Raw genomic sequence first — 10,640 nt, 5'->3', positions numbered from 1 at the left:
AAACATATGGACCTTCAACCACATTGGTTCAAGGTTATTAACAGCTCCTTAGAGATAAACATTTTAAAATTAATTTCAGAATATATTTTATATGTATATATTAGTTTGTATAGAAATATGTGTAGTACACTATATGGCATTTTCACTTAAAATAATGAAAATGAAATAAAACCACAAGGAAGCTTATTTTTCTTATGTACTTACCAAATTTATGCCTTTGAGCACAATGCATTTGGGAGTGGTGGAGAGGGAGTGCAGCAAAACAATGTGAAATTCTCCCATGAAAGCATATAATTACTTTGCTTCTGAAATTGTCAAGCTTCCAAACTTGCAGATTTGTACTTAGTTTAAAATGTTTCACAGATTTTATACTCTAGATGGGACAAACTACCTTCTGAATAAAAATTGTATGGAAAAACCCATGAAACCAAATGTGAATCTATATCAAAGCTAATTACCCTACTAAGTGTGCTGAGTGAATGGGGACTCCAGTCAGTTCTTAGCTGATAGAATTACAACATCTGAAATGATTTCCCTGCCAAAATACATTGGTCTGAAATTGAATGAAATCTGAGTTAGATGTAGTCTCTGCTGATTCCATAAACAAACAAACAAACAAACAAATAAATAAATATCTCAGTGCTCAAAATGAAAATTCCTAGTCTTAGTAATGGAAAATTAGGACAATGTATGTTCCTAAAAAGGAAATTGAAAGGTTTCTATGATCATTATTGCCCTTTAAAATGAGTTACAATTAAACCTAGTTTGGGGATAAGTTAAAACAACCAGTAAGGTATCAGTTTTATGCAAAAAAAAAAAAAAAAATCTTTTCATAAGGACATAAGATGATATCTTAAAATCTGAATCCTTCCTGAGATGTAAATTCTAAAAATCCTCTAATAAAATAAAAATTCCTTACCACGGGTTATGAAAATACTCATGTTAAATTTATACTTGTTTTATCTAGGACTATTTGAATGAACTTAATATCAATTAAATGGCACACAGAATGCATTTAAATAACTTTCTTAGTAAAGAGACAACTGGGATACTGAGTCTATAGTATGAAGATTCACATAGACTATTAAGGTTAAGACTAATGAACAGTGTTATTTGATGAATAAATAGAGCTCTGGTTTTTAAATTTTTGACAACTTGCACCCTGAATTTAACTGGATAAGCTACATACTGAAAACATTTGCAAATGAGAATGGAAAATTCTACCTGAGATTTTATGCACACACTCTTAATCTTCTGGACTTATAAACTTAATTATTATGAGAACTGTTTGGAAAGTAAATCATCAAACAAACAAAAACATTGTTTTCAGTATTTTTCACTTGATTGCTCCTTAGAGAGAAAGACTAGTTAGATCCACTAGGAGTGTCCTTCCCATGGAGCCGGAGCTGGTAATGAAAACATTGTATACCTAGAACTAGTCCAATTTGTATGAAGAGCTGAGAAGTTCATGGAACAGGTTAGGGTTAGAAGATTACAAGAAATTGGCCAAAATGGTCATAGCCACAAGGAACACACAGAACTGTAATAAATCTAGGATTTGGAGGGGGGCAGAAAACAATCCAGAAAGATAAGACATCAGATTGGCATGTTAAGTGAAAGTGTGATGTCGGAAAAAAATGAGAGGGCCATTACCCATAATCTTTTCTGTGCACAAACTATTTAATAGGCATATACTTGAAAAGTAGCTACAGTTGACCCTTGAAAAATGTGGGGATTAGAGGTGCTGACTCCCCATGCAGTTGGAAATCCACATATTAACTTTTGATTTCCCCTAAAACTTTACTAATAGTTTACTGTTGTCCAGAAGCTTTACTGATAACATAAACAGCTAATTAACACATATTTTTTAAATGTATTATATACTGTATTCTTACATAAAGTAAGGTAGAGAAAAAATGTTAGAAAAATTATAAGGAAGAGAAAATATATTTACAGTACTGCACTGTATTTAGTGAAAAAATCCACATGTAAGTCAACCTGCACATTTCAAATCACTATGTTGTTCACCTGAAACTAATGTAACCTTGTGTGTTAATTATACTCAAATAAAATAACAACAAAAAAAATAAGCATAATTGCACAATTCAAACCTGTGTTGTTCAAGGTATAATGAATTTCATTAAAATATTTCCCATCTTAATTCCAGTCACAGGTAGTATCCAATAAAGATTCTTTTTAAAAAGGTGAAATTTCAAGTCATGTTAAGAATGAAGAGTTAGGTATCTCTGGTTTTGTACATGAAGGATAGAATGTCAAGAGAGAAAAACATATGAATGAGAGAAGCAAATATTTACATGATGGGTTTTGATGTTTCAGTTATAAAATGAGATTCCAAGTTCTATTTATTCATGAAATAAATATCTGCTGAATATTTATAATGTGGATTACATGCTGGCTGGCACTGTAAATTGCGGTAATGACAATTTAATTAAATGGCGGTAATGACAAATGATTTCTGAACATCAAAAATGCATTATAATACACCACCATATCATAATTCTGATGCCAGTGACATATCATAAAAAATGTGAGAATTCATACTGGGAGTAGAACCGGTCCTTTTCTGGCATTACTGTAATGACAGAATATATTTTCATTAGCAAGATAGAAAAAAAACATATGATAATTATATCAAAAAAATATTTTATTTATTTCAATTCTGGTGGCAAAACTGGACTTTGGTAAAAATATTATAAACATTTAAAACCATGTCTTTTTATAACCTTCAACTCTAAAATAAGGATTTTTTCCCACTAGAATCAATAATACCAAAGGAAAAATACTCAAAAAGAATATAATTAGCCTATTTTAAAGATTTTATTTATTTATTTGACCGAGAGAGAGACAACGAGAGCAGGAACACAAGCAAGGGAGTGGGAGAGGGAGAAGCAGGCTTCCCGCCGAGCAGGGAATGCAATGTGGGGCTCGATCCCAGGATCTCGGGATCATGACCTGAGCCAAAGGCAAACGCTTAATGACTGAGGCAGGCACTCCAATTAGCCTATTTTATACCCCAATATTTTTATGAGAGAAGTCATATTGGCTTTATAAAAAAAAAAAAGTAACAGCGGACACAAAATTCACTAGGTAGCAAGTGATGGATTTTAAAATATGGTAGAAGAATTTAAGTGTACAATGTTATGTTTTGTTGAGGAAAGTTACATTTAAATCCAATAATGATTCAAACTGAGAAAAACAGCAAATATAAACATGACAAAGATGTTTAAAGAAAAAAGGTTTGGGAGAACGTTTTTATACATTGACTTTTCATGATGAAAACAGAAACCACGAAGCAGAAAATAATAAAACAACTGAATACTACAACAGAATTAGATGTAAAATCGGTATATGTGGAATATTTTTATCACATATTCACCTCAGTATGAAATTGAGTTATAATAGAAATTCCTAAAACATTATGAAGAAAGTATTTGGTGTTGTGTATGAAATTCCACATATAGCTGACATTCTCTCTTTTATGAACAAAGATAACTACCAATTCCTTTTGAGTATTATTTGATCTTTTATTTTGTTGTCATGATAATGGTCTCAGTGATTCCACTTTAGGACCTTACAATTAACTCAACTGGGACTCAGTAGTTTACTAAGATTAGGGCTATAGTCTGTGGAGTTAAGGATAAAATATTCCATGCAAAGAACTAAAAGAACATTTGGCAAATTAAAATAATAAGATAAAGCTCCAATGACATCATGTCACTTTTAACATGGGTTTGAATTTAAACCACACTAAAATTTAACCTAAAATGTGTAACTTAGACTTAGTGTATTAGTTATGCCCAAGGGCAACATCCAACATTATTTTGTTATTATCAATTATATTTTTTTTCAGTTAAGTGAAAAAACTTAATTCTCAGAAACTTCATAATTACATACTAAAATGTTCACAAGGAAGTGGCATATAGTGAATGTGTAAATTGAAAGAGATATAAGACAAGATGACACTGATCCCAACTTTTTTATTTTATTTTATTATGTTATGTTAGTCACCATACAGTACATCACTAGTTTTTGATGTAGTGATCCTCGATTCATTGTTTGCGTATATCACCCAGTGCTCCATGCAGTATGTGCCCTCCTTAATACCCATCACCAGGCTAACCATCCCCCCACCCCCCTCCCCTCTAACACCCTCAGTTTGTTTCTCAGAGTCCACAGTCTCTCATGGTTCATCTGTCCCACTGATTACCCCCACCTTCATTTCTCCCTTCCTTCTCCTAATGTCCTCCATGCTATTCCTTATGTTCCACAAATAAGTGAAACCATATGATAATTGACTTTCTCTCCTTGACTTATTTCACTTAGCATAATCTCCAGTCCCATCCATGTTGATGTAAAAGTTGGGTATTCATCCTTTCTGATGGCTGAGTAATATCCCACTGTATATATATGGACCACATCTTCTTTATCCATTCATCTGTTGAAGGGCATCTCAGCTCTTTCCACAGTTTGGCTATTGTGGACATTGCTGCTATGAACATTGGGGTGCATATGACTCTTCTTTTCACTACATCTGTGTCTTTGGGGTAAATACCCAGGAGTGCAATTGCTGGGTCATAGGGTAGCTCTATTTTTAACTTTTTGAGGCACCTCCACACTGTTTTCCAAAGTGGCTGTACCAACTTGCATTCCCACCAACAGTGTAAGAGGGTTCCCCTTTCTCCACAACTTCTCCAACATTTGTTGTTTCTTGCCTTGTCAATTTTTGCCATTCTAACTGGTGTAAGGTGATATCTCAGTGTGGTTTTAATTTGAATTTCCCTGATGGCTAATGATGATGAACATTCTTTCATGTGTCTGTTAGCCATTTGTATGTCTTCTTTGGAGAAGTGTCTATTCATATCTTCTGCCCATTTTTTGACTTGATTATTTGTTTCTTGGGTTTTGAGTTCGAGAAGTTCTTTATAGATCTTGGATACCAGACCTTTATCTGTAGTGTCAATTGCAAATATCTTCTCCCATTCTGTGGATTGCCTCTTTGTTTTGTTGACTGTTTCCTTTGCTGTGCAGAAGTTTTTTATCTTGATGAAGTCCCAAAAGTTCATTTTTGCTTTTGTTTCACTAGCCTTTGGAGATGAATCTTAAAAGAAGTTGCTGTGGCCGATGTCTCCTGCCACATTACTGAATTGCTGTATGAGTTCTAGGAATTTCGGGGTGGAGTCTTTTGGATTTTCCACATAAAGTATCATGTCATTTTAATTTGCCAAATGTTCTTTTAGTTTTTTGCATGAAATATTTTATCCTTAACTCCACAGACTATAGCCCTGCCTATGTTCTCCTCTAGGATTTTGATGGATTCCTGTCTCACATTGAGGTCTTTCATCCATTTTGAGTTTATCTTTGTGAATGGTGTTAGAGAATGGTCGAGTTTCATTCTTCTGTATAAAGCTGTCCAATTTTCCCAGCATCATTTATTGAAGAGATTGTCTTTTTTCCATTGCATGTTTTTTCCTGCTTTGTCAAAGATTATTTGACCATAGACTTGAGGGTCCATTTCTGGGCTCTCTATCCTGTTCCATTGGTCTATATGTCTGTTTTTCTGCCAGTACCATGCTGTCTTGGTGATCACTGCTTTGTAATATAGCTTGAAATAGGGCAATGTGAGCCCCCAGCTTTGTTTTTCTTTTTCAACATTTCTTTGGCGATTTGGGGTCTTTTCTGATTCCATACAAATTTTAGGATTATTTGTTCCAGCACTTTGGAAAATGTCATTGGAATTTTGATCAGGATGGCATTGAAGGTATAGATTGCTCTGGGTAGCATAGACATTTTAACAATGTTTATTCTTCTGATCCATGAACATGGAATGTTTTTCCATCTTTTTGTGTCTTCTTCAATTTCTTTCATGAGTGTTCTGTAGTTCCTAGAGTTTAGATCCTTTACCTCTTTGGTTAGGTTTATTCTGAGGTATCTTACGGTTTTTGGTGCTGTTGTAAATGGAATCATTTCTCTAATTTCTCTTTCTACAGTTGCATTGTTAGTGTATAAGAAAGCAACTGATTTCTGTGCTTTGATTTTGTATCCTGCCACATTACTGAATTGCTGTATGAGTTCTAGTAATTTGAGGGTGGAGTCTTTTGGGTTTTTCACATAAAGTATCATGTCACCTGCAAAGAGAGAGTGTTTGACTTCTTCTTTGCCAATTTGAATACCTTTTATTTCTTTTTTTTTTTGTCTGATTGCTGTTGCCAGGACTTCTAGTACTATGTTGAACAATAGTGGTGAGAGTGGACATCCTTGTCGTCTTCCTGATCTTAAGGGAAAGGCTCTCAGCTTTTCCCCACTGAGGATGATATTCGCTGTGGGTTTTTCATAGATGGATTTTATGAACTTGAGGAATGTTCCCTCTATCCCTATACTCTGAAGAGTTTTAATCAGGAAAGGATGCTGTATTTTGTCAAATGCTTTTTCTGCATCAGTTGAGACGACCATATGGTTCTTCTCTCTCCTCTTATTAATGTGTTCTATCACATTGATTGATTTGCGAATGTTGAACCACTCTTGCATCCTGGGGATAAATCCCACTTGGTCGTGGTGGATGTTCCTTTTAATGTATTGTTGGATCCTATTGGCTAGGATTTTGTTGAGGATTTTGGAATCTATATTCATCAGGGATATCAGTCTGAAATTCTCTTTTTTGTTGGGGTCTTTGACTGGTTTGGGGATTAAGGTAATGCTGGCCTCATAGAATGAGTCTGGAAGTTTTCCTTCTGTTTCTATTTTTTGAAACAGCTTCAGGAGAATAGGTATTATTTCTTCTTGGAATGTTTGGTAGAATTCCCCATGGATTCCATCAGGCCCTGGACTATAGTTTTTTGGGAGGTTTTGATCACTGCTTCAATTTCGTTACTGGTTATTGGCCTATTCAGGTTGTCAATTTCTTCCTGTTTCAGTCTTGGGAGTTTATAGGTTTCCAGGAAGGCAACCATTTCATCCAGGTTGCTCAACTTATTGGCATATAGTTGGTAATAATTTCTAATAATTGTTTCTATTTCCTTGGTGTTAGTCATGATCTCTCCCCTTTCATTCATAATTTTATTAATTTGGGTCTTTCTCTTTTCTTTTGGATAAGCCTGGCCAGTGGTTTATCGATCTTATTAATTCTTTCAAAGAACCAGCTTCTAGTTTCATTAATCTGATCTACTGTATTTCTGGTTTCTAATTCATTGATCTCTGTTCTAATCTTAATTATTTCTCTTCTAATGCATGGCTTAGGCATCTTTTGTTGCTTTTTCTCTAGTTCTTTAAGGTGTAGAGTTGGTGAATTTGGGATTTTTCTATTTTTTTGTGAGGCTTGGATGGCTATGTATTTCCCCCTTAGGACCGCTTTTGCAGTATCCCATAGGTTTTGGACTGATGTGGTTTTGTTCTCATTGGTTTCCATGAATTATTTAAGTTCTTCTTTGATTTCCTGGTTGACCCACACATTCTTGAGCAGAGTGGTCTTTAGCTTCCAAGTGTTTGAATTTCTTCCAAATTTTTTCTTGTGATTGAGTTCCAGTTTTAAAGCATTATGGTCTGAGAATATGCATGGAATAATCTCAATCTTTTGATATCATTTGAGATCTGATTTGTGACCCAGTATGTGGTCTATTCTGGAGAAAGTTCCATGTGCACTCAAGAAGAATGAGTATTCTTTTGTTTTAGGGTGGAATGTTCTGTATATATTTTTGAGGTCCATCTGGTCCAGTGTGTCATTCAAAGCTCTTGTTTCTTTGTTGATTTTCTGCTTAGATGATCTGTCTATTGCTGAGAGTGGAATATTGAAGTCTCCTACAATTAGCATATTGTTATCAATATGACTCTTTATTTTGGTTAGCAGTTGGCTTATGAAGATGGCTTCTCCCATGTTGGGGGCATAGATATTTACAATTGTTCGATCTTCTTGTTGGATAGACCCTTTAAGAATGATATAGTGACCTTCTGTGTCTCTAACTACAGTCTTTAGTTTAAAATCTAATTTGTCTGATATAATTGCTACCCCAGCTTTCTTTTGAGGTCTGCTGGCATGGAAGATGGATCTCCATCCCTTTACTTTCAGTCTGGATGTATCTTTAGGTTCAAAATGAGTCTCTTGTAGACAACGTATCAATGGGTCCTGGCTTTTTATCCAATCTGCAACCCTGTGCCATTTTATGAGAGCATTTAAAGGCTGTTCACATTGAGAGTGATTATTGAAAGATATGAATTTATTGTCATCATGTTGCCTGTAAAGACCTTGTTTTTATAGATTGTCTCTGTAAATTTCTGTTCTATATCACTCTTGAGGTCTTTCTCCTTTTATAGGAGCCCCCTTAATATTTCTTGCAGGGCCAGCTTTGTGGTCACATATTCTTTCAGTTTCTGCCGGACCTGGAAGCTCTGCATCTCTCCATCCATTCTAAATGACAACCTTGCCAGATAAAGTATTCTTGGCTGCATGTTCTTCTTGTTTAGTACCCTGAATATGTCTTGCCAGCCCTTTCTGGCTTGCCAGGTCTCTGTGGATAGGTCTGATGTTATTCTGATGTTCCTTCCTCTGTACGTAAGGAATCTCTTCCCCCTAACTGCCCTTAAGATAGTTTCCTTGGTTCTAAGATTTGTGAGTTTTAATATTACATGCCAGGGTGTTGGCCTGTTTTCTTTGATCTTGGGAGGGGTCCTCTCATTGATAGCATTTTTAAGTTCTGCCACTTCAGCTTTCATTTCTGCCCTTAGAGACTCTACGTTGCCATTAATCGATTTCTCCATTCTAGCTATTGTCTTCACAATTGCTAGCGTGAATTCCATCTCCGACATCTTGGTTATATCTGAATCCATTTGTAAATCTGTGACATAAGTCATAGTCTCTGAGTCTTTCCTATTTTGGGGGTTCCTCCTCCTAGTCATTTTGTTGAGGGGTGGTTGAGGGAATGTATAGAGTCCAAATTATTGACCACAACCCAGGCAAGATGCACCTGTTTTCTTGGGACCTTAGGGTTGCTGGCCTCTTGTTTTCCCAGCCTGTCTTCTGGGGGAGGGGCCTGCCATGCTGTTACTCAGGCAACCCTGTTTGGGCAGAGTTTCCCTGCCCCCTGTGGTGGGGGATGGCTCAGTGGAAACTGGTTTTTGGGGCTTTTGTTCTCTGGCGGCTTTCCCTGGCAGCTTTCTGCATCTCTTTCGAGAGTCAGAGAAGAAGAGACCATTTCCCACCTGTGCCTCAGAGCAGAGAGATCGCAGTCTGTTCTTCAGTGAGCTCTACAGGCCACACTGTCTCCATTTCTGTCCGTGCTGCTATAAGCTGCAGCGTCCTGGGTTGTGCTCCCCTCAGCAGAGCTCCCAGTCCTCGTTTCCAGGTTGGGGCTCGTCTCTGTCCTTTTTGCTTCTAAAATGGCCAGCCGTCCCCAGTTCGCATGCATGGCCCTGCCACTCTGGGTTTCCATCTGGGGGGCTGCCCTAAAGTCCTTTCCCCACCACTACCGGTCTGCGAGTCTGTGCCCCGTCCCCAGCGCAGGGGGCTATCGATCACCAGCGGTGTTGGATCCCCACAGCCAGTCTCCCTCCCACTGCCGTTTATCCTCTATATCTGCCCTGGAATCAGGGCTTCCCGCTTCCTACCTCCAAACCAACCACCTGCAATATTCTGTTTGTAGAGATCCAGATCTATCTTCTTACATCTCAGGCTGATTTTGTGGGTGTTCAGAGTGGTCTGGTAGATATCCAGCTCAATTCTGGTGACCGGTTGGAATAGGGTCCCCTACTGCTCTGCCATCTTTTCCTTCTCCTGATCCCAACTCTTTTTAAGATTTTGGCACACACAGAAAATTCTATTTATAAACTACTCTGAAAAAAAATGAATGGACTGTCCAAAGTTGGATACAAGAGCCTGCTGCGAAGTTTACTCTTCCATTTCTGTCCAACTGCTTGATGCCTGAGTAGATCAATAATTCAGCATAACTTTAATGTAGTTGCAGTGCACATAGGGAGTGCTTGGATTGTGGTCAACTAGAAAATGTATGCTCAAGCTAAGGTTAATCAGGTTCACTATTTAGAACATTTTAATAATTTAAAAAAACAATGTTCCATAATTTTCATTTTGATGATGTTCTTTTACCAATTTTTTTTTAGTAACAAAATTAAATTAGCTTCATAAAGTGAAGTGGAAAACTTTTCTTATATTCTCTGAAACGTCTTGAATAAGATAGAGGATATCTCTTACTTGAAGGTTTGGTTAATTTCATAAAAGTATCTAGGCCTGATGCCTTTTTGAAAGATATTTTGGAACTTAAATTACTTTCTTCAAAGGCTACAGTTTGATTCAGGTTTTTCTTGAGTCAACTTTGCTAATTTATATAAGTGTAGGATATTTTGCTTCCATTTATTTAAAAATACTTGGAATAGGGAAACTGGGTGGCTCAGTTGGTTAAGTGTCTGCCTTTGGCTCAGGTCATGATCCTAGGGTCCTGGGATTGAGTCCCGCCTTGGGCTCCCTGCTCAGTGGGGAATCTGCTTCTCCCTCTCCCTCTTCCCCCTACCCCTCCACTAAGGCTCTGTCTCTGGCTTTCTCTAGCTCAAATAAATAAAATCATTAAAAATAATAAATAAATAAATAAATAAATAAATAAATAAATAAATAAATAAAT

Source organism: Mirounga leonina, unplaced genomic scaffold (assembly GCF_011800145.1).
Source record: "Mirounga leonina isolate KUSES-001 unplaced genomic scaffold, KU_Mleo_1.0 Mir_82, whole genome shotgun sequence".
Taxonomy (NCBI): domain Eukaryota; kingdom Metazoa; phylum Chordata; class Mammalia; order Carnivora; family Phocidae; genus Mirounga; species Mirounga leonina.
This window is presented reverse-complemented; position numbering follows the sequence as displayed.